Source organism: Petromyzon marinus, assembly GCF_048934315.1.
Source record: "Petromyzon marinus isolate PM22_M1 ecotype Great Lakes invasive population chromosome 78 unlocalized genomic scaffold, UKy_Petmar_22M1.pri1.0 chr78_unloc.1, whole genome shotgun sequence".
In the NCBI taxonomy this organism is placed as follows: domain Eukaryota; kingdom Metazoa; phylum Chordata; class Hyperoartia; order Petromyzontiformes; family Petromyzontidae; genus Petromyzon; species Petromyzon marinus.
In genome coordinates this window covers 2,640,302-2,653,624 of record NW_027422625.1, presented here as the reverse complement: position 1 = coordinate 2,653,624, position 13,323 = coordinate 2,640,302, and positions in this window count along the sequence as shown.

The window sequence follows — 13,323 nt, the reverse complement described above, 5'->3', positions numbered from 1 at the left end:
CAGTGAGACTCCCACAGGGTTCAGTGTTAATCAGTGAGACTCCAACAGTGTTCAGTGATAATCAGTGAGACTCCCACAGGGTTCAGTGTTAATCAGTGAGACTCCCACAGGGTTCAGTGTTAATCAGTGAGACTCCCACAGGGTTCAGTGTTAATCAGTGAGACTCCCTCAGGGTTCATGTGTTAATCAATGAGACTCCCATAGGGTTCAGTGTTAATCAGTGAGACGCCCACAGGGTTCAGTGTTAATCAATGAGACTCCCACAGTGTTCAGTGTTAATCAGTGAGACTCCCCCAGTGTTCAGTGTTAATCAGTGAGACTCCCTCAGGGTTCAATGTTAATAACTGAGACTCCCACAGGGTTCAGTGTTAATCAGTGAGACTCCCATAGGGTTCAGTGTTAATCAGTGAGAATCCCATAGAGTTCAGTGTTAATCAGTGAGACTCCCATAGGGTTCAGTGTTAAACAGTGAGAATCCCATAGAGTTCAGTGTTAATCAGTGAGACTCCCATAGGGTTCAATCTTAATCAGTGAGACTCCCACAGGGTTCAGTGTTAATCAGTGAGACTCCCACAGGGTTCAGTGTAAATCAGTGAGACTCCCACAGGGTTCATGTGTTAATCAGTGAGACTCCCATAGGGTTCAGTGTTAATCAATGGGACTCCCATAGGGTTCAGTGTTAATCAGTGACACTCCCACAGGGTTCAGTGTTAATCAGTGAGACTCCCACAGGGTTCTGTGTTAATCAGTGAGACTCCCTCAGGGTTCAGTGTTAATCAGTGAGACTCCCACAGTGTTCAGTGTTAATCAGTGAGACTCCCACAGTGTTCAGTGTTAATCAGTGAGACTCCCTCAGGGTTCAGTGTTAATAACTGAGACTCCCACAGGGTTCAGTGTTAATCAGTGAGACTCCCACAGGGTTCAGTGTTAATCAGTGAGACTCCCACAGGGTTCAGTGTTAATCAGTGAGACTCCCATAGGGTTCACTGTTAATCAGTGAGACTCCCACAGGGTTCAGTGTAAATCAGTGAGACTCCCACAGGGTGCATGTGTTAATCAGTGAGACTCCCATAGGGTTCAGTGTTAATCAGTGAGAATTCCATAGAGTTCAGTGTTAATCAGTGAGACTCCCATAGGGTTCAGTCTTAATCAGTGAGACTCCCACAGGGTTCAGTGTTAATCAGTGAGACTCCCATAGGGTTCAGTGTTAATCAGTGAGACTCCCATAGGGTTCAGTGTTAATCAGTGAGACTCCCACAGGTTTCAGTGTTAATCAATGAGACTCCCACAGGGTTCAGTGTTAATCAGTGAGACTCCCACAGGGTTCAGTGTTAATCAGTGAGACTCCCTCAGGGTTCATGTGTTAATCAGTGAGACTGCCATAGGGTTCAGTGTTAATCAGTGAGACTCCCACAGGGTTCAGTGTTAATAACTGAGACTCCCACAGGGTTCAGTGTTAATCAGTGAGACTCCCACAGGGTTCAGTGTTAATCAGTGAGACTCCCATAGGGTTCAGTGTTAATCAGTGAGACTCCCATAGGCTTCAGTGTTAATCAGTGAGACTCCCATAGGGTTCAGTGTTAATCAGTGAGAATTCCATAGAGTTCAGTGTTAATCAGTGAGACTCCCATAGGGTTCAGTCTTAATCAGTGAGACTCCCACAGGGTTCAGTGTTAATCAGTGAGACTCCAACAGTGTTCAGTGATAATCAGTGAGACTCCCACAGGGTTCAGTGTTAATCAGTGAGACTCCCACAGGGTTCAGTGTTAATCAGTGAGACTCCCACAGGGTTCAGTGTTAATCAGTGAGACTCCCTCAGGGTTCATGTGTTAATCAATGAGACTCCCATAGGGTTCAGTGTTAATCAGTGAGACGCCCACAGGGTTCAGTGTTAATCAATGAGACTCCCACAGTGTTCAGTGTTAATCAGTGAGACTCCCCCAGTGTTCAGTGTTAATCAGTGAGACTCCCTCAGGGTTCAATGTTAATAACTGAGACTCCCACAGGGTTCAGTGTTAATCAGTGAGATTCCCATAGGGTTCAGTGTTAATCAGTGAGAATCCCATAGAGTTCAGTGTTAATCAGTGAGACTCCCATAGGGTTCAGTGTTAAACAGTGAGAATCCCATAGAGTTCAGTGTTAATCAGTGAGACTCCCATAGGGTTCAATCTTAATCAGTGAGACTCCCACAGGGTTCAGTGTTAATCAGTGAGACTCCCACAGGGTTCAGTGTAAATCAGTGAGACTCCCACAGGGTTCATGTGTTAATCAGTGAGACTCCCATAGGGTTCAGTGTTAATCAATGAGACTCCCATAGGGTTCAGTGTTAATCAGTGACACTCCCACAGGGTTCAGTGTTAATCAGTGAGACTCCCACAGGGTTCTGTGTTAATCAGTGAGACTCCCTCAGGGTTCAGTGTTAATCAGTGAGACTCCCACAGTGTTCAGTGTTAATCAGTGAGACTCCCACAGTGTTCAGTGTTAATCAGTGAGACTCCCTCAGGGTTCAGTGTTAATAACTGAGACTCCCACAGGGTTCAGTGTTAATCAGTGAGACTCCCACAGGGTTCAGTGTTAATCAGTGAGACTCCCACAGGATTCAGTGTTAATCAGTGAGACTCCCATAGGGTTCACTGTTAATCAGTGAGACTCCCACAGGGTTCAGTGTAAATCAGTGAGACTCCCACAGGGTGCATGTGTTAATCAGTGAGACTCCCATAGGGTTCAGTGTTAATCAGTGAGAATTTCATAGAGTTCAGTGTTAATCAGTGAGACTCCCATAGGGTTCAGTCTTAATCAGTGAGACTCCCACAGGGTTCAGTGTTAATCAGTGAGACTCCCATAGGGTTCAGTGTTAATCAGTGAGACTCCCATAGGGTTCAGTGTTAATCAGTGAGACTCCCACAGGTTTCAGTGTTAATCAATGAGACTCCCACAGGGTTCAGTGTTAATCAGTGAGACTCCCACAGGGTTCAGTGTTAATCAGTGAGACTCCCTCAGGGTTCATGTGTTAATCAGTGAGACTGCCATAGGGTTCAGTGTTAATCAGTGAGACTCCCACAGGGTTCAGTGTTAATAACTGAGACTCCCACAGGGTTCAGTGTTAATCAGTGAGACTCCCACAGGGTTCAGTGTTAATCAGTGAGACTCCCACAGGGTTCAGTGTTAATCAGTGAGACTCCCTCAGGGTTAATGTGTTAATCAGTGAGACTCCCATAGGGTTCAGTGGTAATCAGTGAGTCTCCCACAGGGTTCAGTGTAAATCAGTGAGACTCCCACAGGGTGCATGTGTTAATCAGTGAGATTCCCACAGGGTTCAGTGTTAATCAGTGAGACTCCCACAGGGTTCATTGTTAATCAGTGAAACTCCCATAGGGTGCAGTGTTAATCAGTGAGACTCCCACAGGGTTCACTGTTAATCAGTGAGACTCTCATATGGTTCAGTGTTAATCAGTGAGACTCCCACAGTGTTCAGTGTTAATCAGTGAGACTCCCACAGTGTTCAGTTTTAATCAGTGAGACTCCCTCAGGGTTCAGTGTTAATAACTGAGACTCCCACAGCGGTCAGTGTTAATCAGTGAGACTCCCACAGGGTTCAGTGTTAATCAGTGAGACTCCCACAGGGTTCAGTGTTAATTAGTGAGACTCCCTCAGGGTTAATGTGTTAATCAGTGAGACTCCCATAGGGTTCAGTGTTAATAACTGAGACTCCCACAGGGTTCAGTGTTAATCAGTGAGACTCCCACAGGTTTCAGTGTTAATCAGTGAGACTCCCACAGGGTTCAGTGTTAATCAGTGAGACTCCCACAGGGTTCAGTGTTAATCAGTGAGACTCCCACAGTGTTCAGTGTTAATCAGTGAGACTCCCACAGTGTTCAGTGTTAATCAGTGAGACTCCCTCAGGGTTCAGTGTTAATAACTGAGACTCCCACAGGGTTCAGTGTTAATCAGTGAGACTCCCACAGGGTTCAGTGTTAATCAGTGAGACTCCCACAGGGTTCAGTGTTAATCAGTGAGACTCCCTCAGGGTTAATGTGTTAATCAGTGAGACTCCCATAGGGTTCAGTGTTAATAACTGAGACTCCTACAGGGTTCAGTGTTAATCAGTGAGACTCCCACAGGTTTCAGTGTTAATCAGTGAGACTCCCACAGGGTTCAGTGTTAATCAGTGAGACTCCAACAGGGTTCAGTGTTAATCAGTGAGACTCCCTCAGGGTTCATGTGTTAATCAGTGAGACTGCCATAGGGTTCAGTGTTAATCAGTGAGACTCCCACAGGGTTCAGTGTTAATAACTGAGACTCCCACAGGGTTCAGTGTTAATCAGTGAGACTCCCACAGGGTTCAGTGTTAATCAATGAGACTCCCACAGGGTTCAGTGTTAATCAGTGAGACTCCCTCAGGGTTAATGTGTTTATCAGTGAGACTCCCATAGGGTTCAGTGTTAATCAGTGAGACTCCCACAGGGTTCAGTGTAAATCAGTGAGACTCCCACAGGGTTCATGTGTTAATCAGTGAGACTCCCACAGGGTTCAGTGTTAATCAGTGAGACTCCCACAAGGTTCAGTGTTAATCAGTGAAACTCCCATAGGGTGCAGTGTTAATCAGTGAGACTCCCACAGGGTTCAGTGTTAATCAGTGAGACTCCCATATGGTTCAGTGTTAATCAGTGAGACTCTCACAGTGTTCAGTGTTAATCAGTGAGACTCCCACAGTGTTCAGTGTTAATCAGTGAGACTCCTTCAGGGTTCAGTGTTAATAACTGAGACTCCCACAGGGTTCAGTGTTAATCAGTGAGACTCCCACAGGGTTCAGTGTTAATCAGTGAGACTCCCACAGGGTTCAGTGTTAATCAGTGAGACTCCCATAGGGTTCAGTGTTAATCAGTGAGACTCCCACAGGGTTCAGTGTAAATCAGTGAGACTCCCACAGGGTTTATGTGTTAATCAGTGAGACTCCCACAGGGTTCAGTGTTAATCAGTGAAACTCCCATAGGGTGCAGTGTTAATCAGTGAGACTCCCACAGGGTTCAGTGTTAATCAGTGAGACTCCCATATGGTTCAGTGTTAATCAGTTAGACTCCCACAGTGTTCAGTGTTAATCAGTGAGACTCCCACAGTGTTCAGTGTTAATCAGTGAGACTCCCACAGTGTTCAGTGTTAATCAGTGAGACTCCCTCAGGGTTCAGTGTTAATCACTGAGACTCCCACAGGGTTCAGTGTTAATCAGGGAGACTCACACAGGGTTCAGTGTTAATCAGTGATACTCCCACAGGGTTCAGTGTTAATAAGTGAGACTCCCATATGGTTCAGTGTTAATCAGTGAGACTCCCACAGTGTTCAGTGTTAATCAGTGAGACTCCCACAGGGTTCAGTGTTAATCAGTGAGACTCCCTCAGGGTTAATGTGTTAATCAGTGAGACTCCCATAGGATTCAGTGTTAATCAGTGAGACTCCCACAGGGTTCAGTGTAAATCAGTGAGACTCCCACAGGGTTCATGTGTTAATCAGTGAGACTCCCACAGTGTTCAGTGTTAATCAGTGAGACTCCCACAGTGTTCAGTGTTAATCAGTGAGACTCCCTCAGGGTTCAGTGTTAATAACTGAGACTCCCACAGGGTTCAGTGTTAATCAGTGAGACTCCCACAGGGTTCAGTGTTAATCAGTGAGACTCCCACAGGGTTCAGTGTTAATCAGTGAGACTCCCATAGGGTTCACTGTTAATCAGTGAGACTCCCACAGGGTTCAGTGTAAATCAGTGAGACTCCCACAGGGTGCATGTGTTAATCAGTGAGACTCCCATAGGGTTCAGTGTTAATCAGTGAGAATTCCATAGAGTTCAGTGTTAATCAGTGAGACTCCCATAGGGTTCAGTCTTAATCAGTGAGACTCCCACAGGGTTCAGTGTTAATCAGTGAGACTCCCATAGGGTTCAGTGTTAATCAGTGAGACTCCCATAGGGTTCAGTGTTAATCAGTGAGACTCCCACAGGTTTCAGTGTTAATCAATGAGACTCCCACAGGGTTCAGTGTTAATCAGTGAGACTCCCACAGGGTTCAGTGTTAATCAGTGAGACTCCCTCAGGGTTCATGTGTTAATCAGTGAGACTGCCATAGGGTTCAGTGTTAATCAGTGAGACTCCCACAGGGTTCAGTGTTAATAACTGAGACTCCCACAGGGTTCAGTGTTAATCAGTGAGACTCCCACAGGGTTCAGTGTTAATCAGTGAGACTCCCACAGGGTTCAGTGTTAATCAGTGAGACTCCCTCAGGGTTAATGTGTTAATCAGTGAGACTCCCATAGGGTTCAGTGGTAATCAGTGAGACTCCCACAGGGTTCAGTGTAAATCAGTGAGACTCCCACAGGGTGCATGTGTTAATCAGTGAGATTCCCACAGGGTTCAGTGTTAATCAGTGAGACTCCCACAGGGTTCATTGTTAATCAGTGAAACTCCCATAGGGTGCAGTGTTAATCAGTGAGACTCCCACAGGGTTCACTGTTAATCAGTGAGACTCTCATATGGTTCAGTGTTAATCAGTGAGACTCCCACAGTGTTCAGTGTTAATCAGTGAGACTCCCACAGTGTTCAGTGTTAATCAGTGAGACTCCCTCAGGGTTCAGTGTTAATAACTGAGACTCCCACAGCGTTCAGTGTTAATCAGTGAGACTCCCACAGGGTTCAGTGTTAATCAGTGAGACTCCCACAGGGTTCAGTGTTAATTAGTGAGACTCCCTCAGGGTTAATGTGTTAATCAGTGAGACTCCCATAGGGTTCAGTGTTAATAACTGAGACTCCCACAGGGTTCAGTGTTAATCAGTGAGACTCCCACAGGTTTCAGTGTTAATCAGTGAGACTCCCACAGGGTTCAGTGTTAATCAGTGAGACTCCCACAGGGTTCAGTGTTAATCAGTGAGACTCCCACAGTGTTCAGTGTTAATCAGTGAGACTCCCACAGTGTTCAGTGTTAATCAGTGAGACTCCCTCAGGGTTCAGTGTTAATAACTGAGACTCCCACAGGGTTCAGTGTTAATCAGTGAGACTCCCTCAGGGTTCAGTGTTAATAACTGAGACTCCCACAGCGTTCAGTGTTAATCAGTGAGACTCCCACAGGGTTCAGTGTTAATCAGTGAGACTCCCACAGGGTTCAGTGTTAATTAGTGAGACTCCCTCAGGGTTAATGTGTTAATCAGTGAGACTCCCATAGGGTTCAGTGTTAATAACTGAGACTCCCACAGGGTTCAGTGTTAATCAGTGAGACTCCCACAGTGTTCAGTGTTAATCAGTGAGACTCCCACAGTGTTCAGTGTTAATCAGTGAGACTCCCTCAGGGTTCAGTGTTAATAACTGAGACTCCCACAGGGTTCAGTGTTAATCAGTGAGACTCCCACAGGGTTCAGTGTTAATCAGTGAGACTCCCACAGGGTTCAGTGTTAATCAGTGAGACTCCCTCAGGGTTAATGTGTTAATCAGTGAGACTCCCATAGGGTTCAGTGTTAATAACTGAGACTCCCACAGGGTTCAGTGTTAATCAGTGAGACTCCCACAGGTTTCAGTGTTAATCAGTGAGACTCCCACAGGGTTCAGTGTTAATCAGTGAGACTCCAACAGGGTTCAGTGTTAATCAGTGAGACTCCCTCAGGGTTCATGTGTTAATCAGTGAGACTGCCATAGGGTTCAGTGTTAATCAGTGAGACTCCCACAGGGTTCAGTGTTAATAACTGAGACTCCCACAGGGTTCAGTGTTAATCAGTGAGACTCCCACAGGGTTCAGTGTTAATCAGTGAGACTCCCACAGGGTTCAGTGTTAATCAGTGAGACTCCCTCAGGGTTAATGTGTTTATCAGTGAGACTCCCATAGGGTTCAGTGTTAATCAGTGAGACTCCCACAGGGTTCAGTGTAAATCAGTGAGACTCCCACAGGGTTCATGTGTTAATCAGTGAGACTCCCACAGGGTTCAGTGTTAATCAGTGAGACTCCCACAGGGTTCAGTGTTAATCAGTGAAACTCCCATAGGGTGCAGTGTTAATCAGTGAGACTCCCACAGGGTTCAGTGTTAATCAGTGAGACTCCCATATGGTTCAGTGTTAATCAGTGAGACTCTCACAGTGTTCAGTGTTAATCAGTGAGACTCCCACAGTGTTCAGTGTTAATCAGTGAGACTCCTTCAGGGTTCAGTGTTAATAACTGAGACTCCCACAGGGTTCAGTGTTAATCAGTGAGACTCCCACAGGGTTCAGTGTTAATCAGTGAGACTCCCACAGGGTTCAGTGTTAATCAGTGAGACTCCCGTAGGGTTCAGTGTTAATCAGTGAGACTCCCACAGGGTTCAGTGTAAATCAGTGAGACTCCCACAGGGTTCATGTGTTAATCAGTGAGACTCCCACAGGGTTCAGTGTTAATCAGTGAAACTCCCATAGGGTGCAGTGGTAATCAGTGAGACTCCCACAGGGTTCAGTGTTAATCAGTGAGACTCCCATATGGTTCAGTGTTAATCAGTTAGACTCCCACAGTGTTCAGTGTTAATCAGTGAGACTCCCACAGTGTTCAGTGTTAATCAGTGAGACTCCCACAGTGTTCAGTGTTAATCAGTGAGCCTCCCTCAGGGTTCAGTGTTAATCACTGAGACTCCCACAGGGTTCAGTGTTAATCAGGGAGACTCACACAGGGTTCAGTGTTAATCAGTGATACTCCCACAGGGTTCAGTGTTAATAAGTGAGACTCCCATATGGTTCAGTGTTAATCAGTGAGACTCCCACAGTGTTCAGTGTTAATCAGTGAGACTCCCACAGGGTTCAGTGTTAATCAGTGAGACTCCCTCAGGGTTAATGTGTTAATCAGTGAGACTCCCATAGGATTCAGTGTTAATCAGTGAGACTCCCACAGGGTTCAGTGTAAATCAGTGAGACTCCCACAGGGTTCATGTGTTAATCAGTGAGACTCCCATAGGGTTCAGTGTTAATCAGTGAGAATTCCATAGAGTTCAGTGTTAATCAGTGAGACTCCCATAGGGTTCAGTCTTAATCAGTGAGACTCCCACAGGGTTCAGTGTTAATCAGTGAGACTCCCATAGGGTTCAGTGTTAATCAGTGAGCCTCCCTCAGGGTTCAGTGTTAATCACTGAGACTCCCACAGGGTTCAGTGTTAATCAGGGAGACTCACACAGGGTTCAGTGTTAATCAGTGATACTCCCACAGGGTTCAGTGTTAATAAGTGAGACTCCCATATGGTTCAGTGTTAATCAGTGAGACTCCCACAGTGTTCAGTGTTAATCAGTGAGACTCCCACGGGGTTCAGTGTTAATCAGTGAGACTCCCTCAGGGTTAATGTGTTAATCAGTGAGACTCCCATAGGATTCAGTGTTAATCAGTGAGACTCCCACAGGGTTCAGTGTAAATCAGTGAGACTCCCACAGGGTTCATGTGTTAATCAGTGAGACTCCCATAGGGTTCAGTGTTAATCAGTGAGAATTCCATAGAGTTCAGTGTTAATCAGTGAGACTCCCATAGGGTTCAGTCTTAATCAGTGAGACTCCCACAGGGTTCAGTGTTAATCAGTGAGACTCCCATAGGGTTCAGTGTTAATCAGTGAGACTCCCATAGGGTTCAGTGTTAATCAGTGAGACTCCCATAGGGTTCAGTGTTAATCAGTGAGAATTCCATAGAGTTCAGTGTTAATCAGTGAGACTCCCATAGGGTTCAGTCTTAATCAGTGAGACTCCCACAGGGTTCAGTGTTAATCAGTGAGACTCCCACAGTGTTCAGTGATAATCAGTGAGACTCCCACAGGGTTCAGTGTTAATCAGTGAGACTCCCACAGGGTTCAGTGTTAATCAGTGAGACTCCCACAGGGTTCAGTGTTAATCAGTGAGACTCCCTCAGGGTTCATGTGTTAATCAATGAGACTCCCATAGGGTTCAGTGTTAATCAGTGAGACTCCCACAGGGTTCAGTGTTAATCAATGAGACTCCCACAGTGTTCAGTGTTAATCAGTGAGACTCCCCCAGTGTTCAGTGTTAATCAGTGAGACTCCCTCAGGGTTCAGTTTTAATAACTGAGACTCCCACAGGGTTCAGTGTTAATCAGTGAGACTCCCATAGGGTTCAGTGTTAATCAGTGAGAATCCCATAGAGTTCAGTGTTAATCAGTGAGACTCCCATAGGGTTCAGTGTTAATCAGTGAGAATCCCATAGAGTTCAGTGTTAATCAGTGAGACACCCATAGGGTTCAGTCTTAATCAGTGAGACTCCCACAGGGTTCAGTGTTAATCAGTGAGACTCCCACAGGGTTCAGTGTAAATCAGTGAGACTCCCACAGGGTTCATGTGTTAATCAGTGAGACTCCCATATGGTTCAGTGTTAATCAGTTAGACTCCCACAGTGTTCAGTGTTAATCAGTGAGACTCCCACAGTGTTCAGTGTTAATCAGTGAGACTCCCACAGTGTTCAGTGTTAATCAGTGAGCCTCCCTCAGGGTTCAGTGTTAATCACTGAGACTCCCACAGGGTTCAGTGTTAATCAGGGAGACTCACACAGGGTTCAGTGTTAATCAGTGATACTCCCACAGGGTTCAGTGTTAATAAGTGAGACTCCCATATGGTTCAGTGTTAATCAGTGAGACTCCCACAGTGTTCAGTGTTAATCAGTGAGACTCCCACAGGGTTCAGTGTTAATCAGTGAGACTCCCTCAGGGTTAATGTGTTAATCAGTGAGACTCCCATAGGATTCAGTGTTAATCAGTGAGACTCCCACAGGGTTCAGTGTAAATCAGTGAGACTCCCACAGGGTTCATGTGTTAATCAGTGAGACTCCCATAGGGTTCAGTGTTAATCAGTAAGAATTCCATAGAGTTCAGTGTTAATCAGTGAGTCTCCCATAGGGTTCAGTCTTAATCAGTGAGACTCCCACAGGGTTCAGTGTTAATCAGTGAGACTCCCATAGGGTTCAGTGTTAATCAGTGAGACTCCCATAGGGTTCAGTGTTAATCAGTGAGACTCCCATAGGGTTCAGTGTTAATCAGTGAGAATTCCATAGAGTTCAGTGTTAATCAGTGAGACTCCCATAGGGTTCAGTCTTAATCAGTGAGACTCCCACAGGGTTCAGTGTTAATCAGTGAGACTCCCACAGTGTTCAGTGATAATCAGTGAGACTCCCACAGGGTTCAGTGTTAATCAGTGAGACTCCCACAGGGTTCAGTGTTAATCAGTGAGACTCCCACAGGGTTCAGTGTTAATCAGTGAGACTCCCTCAGGGTTCATGTGTTAATCAATGAGACTCCCATAGGGTTCAGTGTTAATCAGTGAGACTCCCACAGGGTTCAGTGTTAATCAATGAGACTCCCACAGTGTTCAGTGTTAATCAGTGAGACTCCCCCAGTGTTCAGTGTTAATCAGTGAGACTCCCTCAGGGTTCAGTTTTAATAACTGAGACTCCCACAGGGTTCAGTGTTAATCAGTGAGACTCCCATAGGGTTCAGTGTTAATCAGTGAGAATCCCATAGAGTTCAGTGTTAATCAGTGAGACTCCCATAGGGTTCAGTGTTAATCAGTGAGAATCCCATAGAGTTCAGTGTTAATCAGTGAGACTCCCATAGGGTTCAGTCTTAATCAGTGAGAATCCCACAGGGTTCAGTGTTAATCAGTGAGACTCCCACAGGGTTCAGTGTAAATCAGTGAGACTCCCACAGGGTTCATGTGTTAATCAGTGAGACTCCCATAGGGTTCAGTGTTAATCAATGAGACTCCCATAGGGTTCAGTGTTAATCAGTGACACTCCCACAGGGTTCAGTGTTAATCAGTGAGACTCCCACAGGGTTCAGTGTAAATCAGTGAGACTCCCACAGGGTTCATGTGTTAATCAGTGAGACTCCCACAGGGTTCAGTGTTAATCAGTGAGACTCCCACAAGGTTCAGTGTTAATCAGTGAAACTCCCATAGGGTGCAGTGTTAATCAGTGAGACTCCCACAGGGTTCAGTGTTAATCAGTGAGACTCCCATATGGTTCAGTGTTAATCAGTGAGACTCTCACAGTGTTCAGTGTTAATCAGTGAGACTCCCACAGTGTTCAGTGTTAATCAGTGAGACTCCTTCAGGGTTCAGTGTTAATAACTGAGACTCCCACAGGGTTCAGTGTTAATCAGTGAGACTCCCACAGGGTTCAGTGTTAATCAGTGAGACTCCCACAGGGTTCAGTGTTAATCAGTGAGACTCCCATAGGGTTCAGTGTTAATCAGTGAGACTCCCACAGGGTTCAGTGTAAATCAGTGAGACTCCCACAGGGTTTATGTGTTAATCAGTGAGACTCCCACAGGGTTCAGTGTTAATCAGTGAAACTCCCATAGGGTGCAGTGTTAATCAGTGAGACTCCCACAGGGTTCAGTGTTAATCAGTGAGACTCCCATATGGTTCAGTGTTAATCAGTTAGACTCCCACAGTGTTCAGTGTTAATCAGTGAGACTCCCACAGTGTTCAGTGTTAATCAGTGAGACTCCCACAGTGTTCAGTGTTAATCAGTGAGACTCCCTCAGGGTTCAGTGTTAATCACTGAGACTCCCACAGGGTTCAGTGTTAATCAGGGAGACTCACACAGGGTTCAGTGTTAATCAGTGATACTCCCACAGGGTTCAGTGTTAATAAGTGAGACTCCCATATGGTTCAGTGTTAATCAGTGAGACTCCCACAGTGTTCAGTGTTAATCAGTGAGACTCCCACAGGGTTCAGTGTTAATCAGTGAGACTCCCTCAGGGTTAATGTGTTAATCAGTGAGACTCCCATAGGATTCAGTGTTAATCAGTGAGACTCCCACAGGGTTCAGTGTAAATCAGTGAGACTCCCACAGGATTCATGTGTTAATCAGTGAGACTCCCACAGTGTTCAGTGTTAATCAGTGAGACGCCCACAGTGTTCAGTGTTAATCAGTGAGACTCCCTCAGGGTTCAGTGTTAATAACTGAGACTCCCACAGGGTTCAGTGTTAATCAGTGAGACTCCCACAGGGTTCAGTGTTAATCAGTGAGACTCCCACAGGGTTCAGTGTTAATCAGTGAGACTCCCATAGGGTTCACTGTTAATCAGTGAGACTCCCACAGGGTTCAGTGTAAATCAGTGAGACTCCCACAGGGTGCATGTGTTAATCAGTGAGACTCCCATAGGGTTCAGTGTTAATCAGTGAGAATTCCATAGAGTTCAGTGTTAATCAGTGAGACTCCCATAGGGTTCAGTCTTAATCAGTGAGACTCCCACAGGGTTCAGTGTTAATCAGTGAGACTCCCATAGGGTTCAGTGTTAATCAGTGAGACTCCCATAGGGTTCAGTGTTAATCAGTGAGACTC